The sequence below is a fragment of the Phoenix dactylifera genome, unplaced genomic scaffold, assembly GCF_009389715.1.
Source record: "Phoenix dactylifera cultivar Barhee BC4 unplaced genomic scaffold, palm_55x_up_171113_PBpolish2nd_filt_p 000607F, whole genome shotgun sequence".
Lineage (NCBI taxonomy): Eukaryota > Viridiplantae > Streptophyta > Magnoliopsida > Arecales > Arecaceae > Phoenix > Phoenix dactylifera.
Window position 1 is genome coordinate 109,815 of NW_024068003.1, and position 7,636 is coordinate 117,450.

Consider the following 7,636-nt stretch of genomic DNA (forward strand, 5'->3'; position numbering starts at 1 on the left):
GTTGTGCCCAAGTTCTTTGGATTAAGCAACAACTTGAAGACTTCGGTATCAAAATGGAATATACCAATTAAATGTGATAATACAAGTGCAATTAATTTAACAAAAAATCCTGTCCAACACTCTAAATCAAAGCATATAGAGATTAGGCATCATTTTATTAGGGATCATGTGCTGAAAAATGATGTGATGATTGAATATGTATGTACTGAAAATCAATTGGCCGATATCTTTACAAAGCCCCTTTGTAAAGATAGGTTCAACTTCTTAAGGAATGCTTTGAGCTTGTATGATCCTAGCAAATAAATTGAACTTGTATTGCAATGCTTTGCTACTCAAACTAGTAATCCACCTCAAGGTCAACATAAGTGAAAGCATGAATCATCTAAGCTAAATGACGAACTGTTTGACTTTCCGGAGGATGGTTACCCTCCCTTGGACTCTTCATGGAGATATTTTCAGAGCCTATTTCATAGGTATTCGAAATTTGGTCAAACATTCCTCATTTCAACATTAATAATTCAAAAATCATTATCAAACTTATAGGATGTATTATTAAGGGGAGGATCACAAACAAACTCACTCTGTATTCACCAAAGAAATCATGATTAGTGTGTTAAATGAAACAAATTGGGAAAAGATAAAAATCAGTCTGAAATTTTTCAGTGCCGGAGACGTCTCTGGCAAATCGCAGAGACGTCCCCCCGGCGAGACGTCTCGCCTTAGTCGCGGAGACGTCTCGGGGACCGAACGAGGGTTTTTAAAATAGGTCGAAACAGCTCGAGCCGACCCGAGCTATCCCTTTCATCCCCGACAAAAACAAAAACCCTAGCCTCCATTTTCTCTCCAACACAAACCCTAGCCTCTTTCTCCCCATTTCCCTAGGTTTCCATTCAATGGCACCTAAAAGAGCTAGGAGGACTGGTGGGAGGCGTCCTAGGGCAGCGGCCGACGGTGAGGAACGGAGGGAAGAACCTTCCGCGCCGTCTCCTCCGGTTGCTCCGCCAACCACGACCATTTCCTGTGCAAATCGCACAGTAACACGGTAGGTACATAGATTTCATTTTTTTAGATAGTGAGGGGTTCTCTATTGGAGAGAGACTCCGTGCCCAAGGGTGGGAATACCTTTGTACCCTCAATACTCGACCTACCCCGGCCTAGTTAGAGAATGTTTAGCAATATGGCCTTAGGGGACTTAGGGTACACTGCATATGTCCGGGGACATTGTAGAAATTAATGAGGATATTCTATCCACTGTTTGCAAATTCCTAAGACGGTGAGGCTCCGACCTCACATCCCCAAAGGGAAATAGCCCTAAACTTGCTTTTAGGAGAGAGGACTGCGGCCCTCTTGATGTAGTAACTCCCAAGACCTAAATGCCGAGATGAGACTACTTTTGAGTATTGTCAACCGGGTCTTGTTTCCTAAAACCGGTCGCTTCGATTTTGTTTCGGAGCGAGATTTAGTTATCATGCACCATATCCTACTAGGGATTCCCTAAACCTCCCTAGACTATGTTGAACTACATTGCTACATGTCATAGGTATTCTAGGTTTAGCATACCTATGGATGATCTTACCCTATTTCAAACATTTCAAAGTTCCATTCCAGAAAATGAGCCTGCAAAACCCTTGAGAAACACCGACTATTATAATGAGAGCACAATGCGAAGAATGGAGTTTCACAAGGTAGATGGGTCTTGGGTCAAGGTACCAAAAGAAAAGCTCAAACCTAGAGCCTGAGATCCCACATCAGGAGCCTGACCACCACTCTCCTCCACATAGCCACATGGATTTCCTGATGTACCCTCCAGCTCAGCTGGACCTTCCACATCCATGCCACCACCTCCTCCAGTCAGTGGGCCCTCTCCTATCAGAAGACCAGATGCGCACTTAGCATCTGTATTGCCAGCAGATGAGGGAAATGAGATCGATGATCTCTACTGAGTTGGCCCCCATCAGAGCTTCACATGAAGGGCTTCTACAAGAGCTGAAGGAAATTAGAGCTCAATAGAAGCTACACGCAAGAATAGTTGGTGTGGTGCCACCCAAACTTCAGATCAATTGAGCTAAAGGAGACTTGAAGACCATTCAAATAGCCTTCAAGAGTTGACAAGCCCTGGAGGAATGTGGGCACCTTGGTTGCCCAACTTAGAGGAAGAATTGAAGGGCAACCATAGAATTTGAAGCACTAGTGGCAGCCTTCCATCAGTCACAGGGAGATCATTCAAAACTCCTAGATTCAATCAATGCATTTATAGATGCAGCTTGTAGGGCTTATGAGCAACGTCGCCGATGAGGGACATTTTGTAGACATCTAGGGATCTTCTTTTTGTAAACCCTAGGCTATTTTGAAACACTTTTGTATTAAAATCAATACTTGTAATGATTTCTTCTTTAACTTTGTACTGACTTCAAAGGTTTACAATGATACATGAATACAATTTCTTTTGAAACTTTGTGTACATTGCTAACTCTGTGTATGTGATTCTGTGATTGTGATGTGCCATAAAAATCTCATAACATACCTTAAGTGTCAAATTTAACACAACTTATCAATGCATATGACACAGGGGGAGCACATCTTGTGATAACTATGATTAAACAAAAAGAGGAGTCTGAAATGAATTCCAAAACAAAGGGGGAGTGATATGAATGACTAAATTCATTAATAGAAATAACTTGGACAGGGGAGCACAACTTGAATATCCTTGAGTGGTTCATGGTATGCTGAATTTTACTAGAAGTTGCTTTAAGGATAATTTGTCCCCTTCATTGTTGATGACAAAAAGGGGGAGTAGATATATAGAACTTATAGAATTATAATAGAGTAGAACCAATATGGATATTGGATATTGGAATGCAAAATACGAAATTCATACTCCAAAGTTGAATTAGAAAAGATAAAATTGAAGAATATTGGCTTTAAGATAATTGCCCTTCTGGAAAAGAAAGGGGGAGTCAAAAAGAACTTAGCTTCAATTATCTTTAGCATCAATATTTCATTTTAACTTGATTCAAATTCAGTTGATATGCTAAAATTGCTCAAGAGCTATTAAGATCAATTTATGCATAAGGATAGAACTGAAAATTGACTATTTTGAATTATGCACATTGTATCTAGCTCTAATCAAAACATTAGACTTGTACATCTGATCAAATACTGTGTATATGTTTAAATTTCGAATTTTGCATATACTCAGTGTTTTGTCATCATCAAAAAGGGGGAGATTGTTGACCCCCTAATGGATTTTGATGAATACAAAACACTAGAGTATAATTCCATTTATCTTAACAATTTAATTGAGGATTTCATGTGTTTTATTAAGAATATTGTTAAGAAATGTCTAGGCAAGTTCCATAATTTTTAAGGATTTATTGAAGAATTTTTGAGATGAAGAAAACAGATCAGGGACAGCCGAGACGTCTCCGGTGTCTCAGAGACGTCTCTGGCACAAACAGGAAGAACTGGCACTTGGAGACGTCCCCGGCACCTGGCGAGGCGTCTCGCAGGTCGGAGTCGACTCTCTCAGTAGCGGAGTCGACTCTCTCAGTGGCGGCAGAAAGGCGATTTCAAGTGATACGCGCGAGCCGTCCCCACAGTACGCGGAGTCGTCCCCGCAAGTAAAAAGCAGTTTCCGAGTCGTCCCCAGGTAGCGGAGTCGGCTCTCTCAGGGTTTTCCAGAGGATGTCTTTTTCGAGTTAAGGCAGCGGAGACGTCCCCTGAAAGAGCGGAGTCGACTCTCTCAGAGAATTCCAGAAGACATGTTTTTCGGAGTTATAACAGCGGAGTCGTCCCCAAGGCAGCGGAGTCGTCCCCATGCAAAAAGTGCAAACAAGCCGAGACGTCCCCGTAAAGGCCGAGGACGACCCTCTCAGAAAAACAGAAAAACAAGGATTCAAACGTCATTCATCGGAGTCGTCCCCGTAAAGGCCGAGTCGACCCCAAACAAGTGAAAAGTAAAATTTATACAGCCGAGACGTCTCGCGTTGAAGCGGAGACGTCTCCGGAGCGCCTGGGACGCGACTGACAACTTTTGCAGGTTTGGTTTGAATTTCAAATCTCTTTTACTTTATCTCTAACGGCTATATTTGCTTTTTGGGCTATAAAAGGGAGCTCTTAAGTGCTTCTCAACAACTTCTCACCAACCCAAAGCAAGATCATTCAAGAGAGAAGAAAGAAAAAGAGGTTCAAGGGAGTTAGTGCATTCAAGTGAAGAAATCAAGTGCTTTCAAGTTTCCCAACTGATTTCAAGCTCAACTACTCTCTTCCGCTCGGCATTCAAAGCTCACACTTCAAGCCTACGCGATCCACATCGGAAGAATCATCATTTCCCACGCTTCCAACGGCAAAAGGATTCTTCCGGGTTTTATTGTTTATCATTGTTATATTTGCTTATTTAGAGCTTTCAATCTTTGTAAAACTCTTTCAATATTGTGCTTGTTCCAGTCAAGGGACTTGGAACAAGGGAAAGGCGTCCCAAGCCTAGGTGAAATTGGGGGTTATAGGGTTTGTTGTTAGCCCGGTGTAAAACAACGAGTTGGGTAGTGCACTCGCAAAACTACCGGACTGTAATCTTGGATTATAGTGGAAATTCCCAAAGGTGCTTTGGGGAGTGGATGTAGGAGCAGTGGAAGCTCCGAACCACTATAAAACCTTGTGTTTGCGATTGACTGTTCTCATCCTCTATCTTTACTTTAGTTCATACATTTGCGTGTTTTATTTTTTAATTAGTCAAAAAGTTTTAAAACACCCAATTCACCCCCCTCTTGGGTGACCATCTCTGGGCAACAGTCCGCAATCTCCCGAGATCCATCCCAGCGTCCGTTTCCACCGCGTGCGAGGAGGGGGGAAGGCTAGCTTGATATACCTCTCGGCTGGGAAGGGTCAAGGGGGAGCTCTCATTTTTGAAAACAAAGAAAAAAACAGATGAGGAGAGAAACAGGGGAGGCCCTGTTTCCGAAAATAAAAAAAAAAAAAGAGAGAAGGAAGAGGAACAGGGGAGATTTCTTTTATGTTGATGGCCGGCTAATTTCTTAGGGAGGGAGATGGAGGAACCTTTGATGTATCGCTCTTTGAAGTAAACTCTAAACTTTTGCCTTGAATGAATTATATTTACTGATATGTTTTTGATCCATGCATAGTTATTTCGTAGATAGCTCTTAATGGATTATGATTATTGATAATATGGATTGCTTTAGTATTTGATTCGTCGTAGACGTAGAAAGCACGACGAATGCTTAGAAATTGAGTTCATATGTTCATGAAACATATACCATGATTAGATCTATCCTACCATTTATTTTTAATCAAAAACCATAGAGTTTATTTCTTGGATGCAGCATCATCAAGGGGGATTCCAGATCCCTACCATCTTTATTTCATTGAACTTTGTTTATTGCTATATTGTTCTCCGATTTTAATTTCTGAAAATCAAAACATCATCTTAATCCACAAATTTATTGAATTAATTAATCTAAAAATTATATTAAATAATCTAATATATATTTCGTTTCCTGAGGATTCGACCTCGGACTTCCGAGATTTTACTACTTGTACGATTCTCCTATACTTGGGAGATTAGTTTCGCGAAAATATTTTTGCGAGCGCGTCAAGTTTTTGGCGCCGTTGCCGGGGAACGGGCTGATTTATTAGTATAATTTTAGATTTAATTAGTACTTTAGTAGTTAGTCTTTTTCTTTCGAAAAAAAAAATTCTTTACTACTGGTTTTTTTATTCCCTGCACAGTCTGCATCAAACTCTGATATCAAAGTAATTAACCGTCTGATTGAACTCAAATTTGGTCGTCAGGTGCAAGACCTGTGTTTCTTTTCATCTGAACGGTCTGAAACTTTTAAGACCATTAGATTAATACGAAACCTTGCTGCTTTCTGTTTTTAATTTTCTGCATTTAATTGTTTTAGAATCAGAATTTTATTGTTATCATATCTCATTAACCCTTGTTGCTAATTGAAAATTTAAGAAAAAAAGACTTTAAGAAAAGATCAAGGGTGATTATTCAAAAATTTAAAAAAAAAGAGGAAAAACCTAAAATTTCAAATTTCAAATTTCAGAATTCAAATTTCAAACTTCAACTCATAAAATTTTAAAAAAAATAAATAATTTGCTTGATGACTTATTCAATGAAATTTAATGTCATGTCATAAAATATTAAAAAAAGATCTCTTGATTGTTGCATATAGTATAAGGCATCAGCATAAAATATTCTAAGGGCTGAACCCATTTAAAAAGATAAGGTCGGGATTTCATCACTCGTCCTTAGCCCAAAAATCACCCCATTGCATAAATATCCTAAGTTTAACTAAAATCAACTAGACGTTGGCCCCTAAGGACATTCGAGCTCAATAGGACGAAGACCACCGAAAGTTGCACCAATTTTGCTCTATGGCTTAGTTGATGTCTAGGTAAGCTTTGCCCCTATAAGGGAGACAGTTCATCTGGTTCGAGGCAAGTGAGTTTTAAGTGGGACCTTTGCGAACGCATCGTGACCCCTCCACTTACCTGGGAGCTTACCTGGTCAACTCGATTCATTAGACCGGATTGGAGGCTTAGGTGCCCTCTTCAAATCAGTTAGGAGCTGTCTAGAAATTTAAAAAAAAACATTAGAAATTGAGGTGTAATGTTTAGTTGCATGTTTGATTGGTGAAGAGATTTTTATTTTAGGATGTCGTTTTGGGGTATCTTTAGTTGGTACTTATATTTATATTTATTAAAAAAACATAAAAAAATTAAATTAAATTTTGTATGCTAGGTTGGAATAGGGACGACACCGGTCGATTAAGTCGTACAACTTTAGATCATCCCTTAGGACAGATCCTTGAAATTCCTTCGCAGTATCTCACACCTTGTGAGATGGCAAATTTTCCTGATGATGCAGGAAGTCACATGGTGATGAAGGTAGACCCCCAGTTATGACACTTCGACAATACTTACATCCCACTAGGACTAGTCAACCTTCATGCATGATTATTCCTGAAAATGTAGGACACTTTGAAATCAAACCAAGGAGTAATTCAATTGCTGCCCAAGTATCATGGAATGGAATCTGAGAACCCTTATCTTCATCTTAAGGATTTTGAGGAAATTAGCATCACATTTAGAGTGCCAAATGTATCGGAAGACGTCCTTAAATTGACCTTGTTTCCTTTTTCCTTAAAGGATAAAGCCAAAACATGGCTGAACTCCTTAAGACCTAGATCGCTAGGAACATGGCATGATATGCAAAGAGAATTTCTGAAAAAATTCTTTCCCGCACAAAGGACTAACTTTTTGAAAAGGCACATTAGTAATTTCCAACAAAAAGACCATGAAATATTTTATGAATGCTGGGAGAGATTTAAAGATTTGCTTCTCTCTTGTCCTCATCATGGGTTTGAAACATGGAGAACCATTAGTTTTTTTTACGAAGGGTTGTCTCCACAGTTAAAACAATTTATAGAGACTATGTGCAATGGTCTATTTTTGGAAAAGCAACCCGATGAGGCATGGGACTATTTAGATTCTCTCGCAGAGACTGCACAATTATGGGATACAGGGGATAGAGTGAATAAACCTTTACCTAAGCCTACTAGCATTGGACACGGGGACCTTTACAACCTTAGTACTCAGGATGATATTC

The 7,636-nt window shown here is 39.7% G+C and overlaps 1 pseudogene; it reads right to left on the minus strand.

Annotated features, from left to right (window-relative positions):
* Nucleotides 1-7,293: 7,293 nt before the first annotated feature.
* LOC120106696 lies at nt 7,294-7,391 on the minus strand (annotated as a pseudogene).
* Between the last annotated feature and the right edge of the window lie 245 nt (nt 7,392-7,636).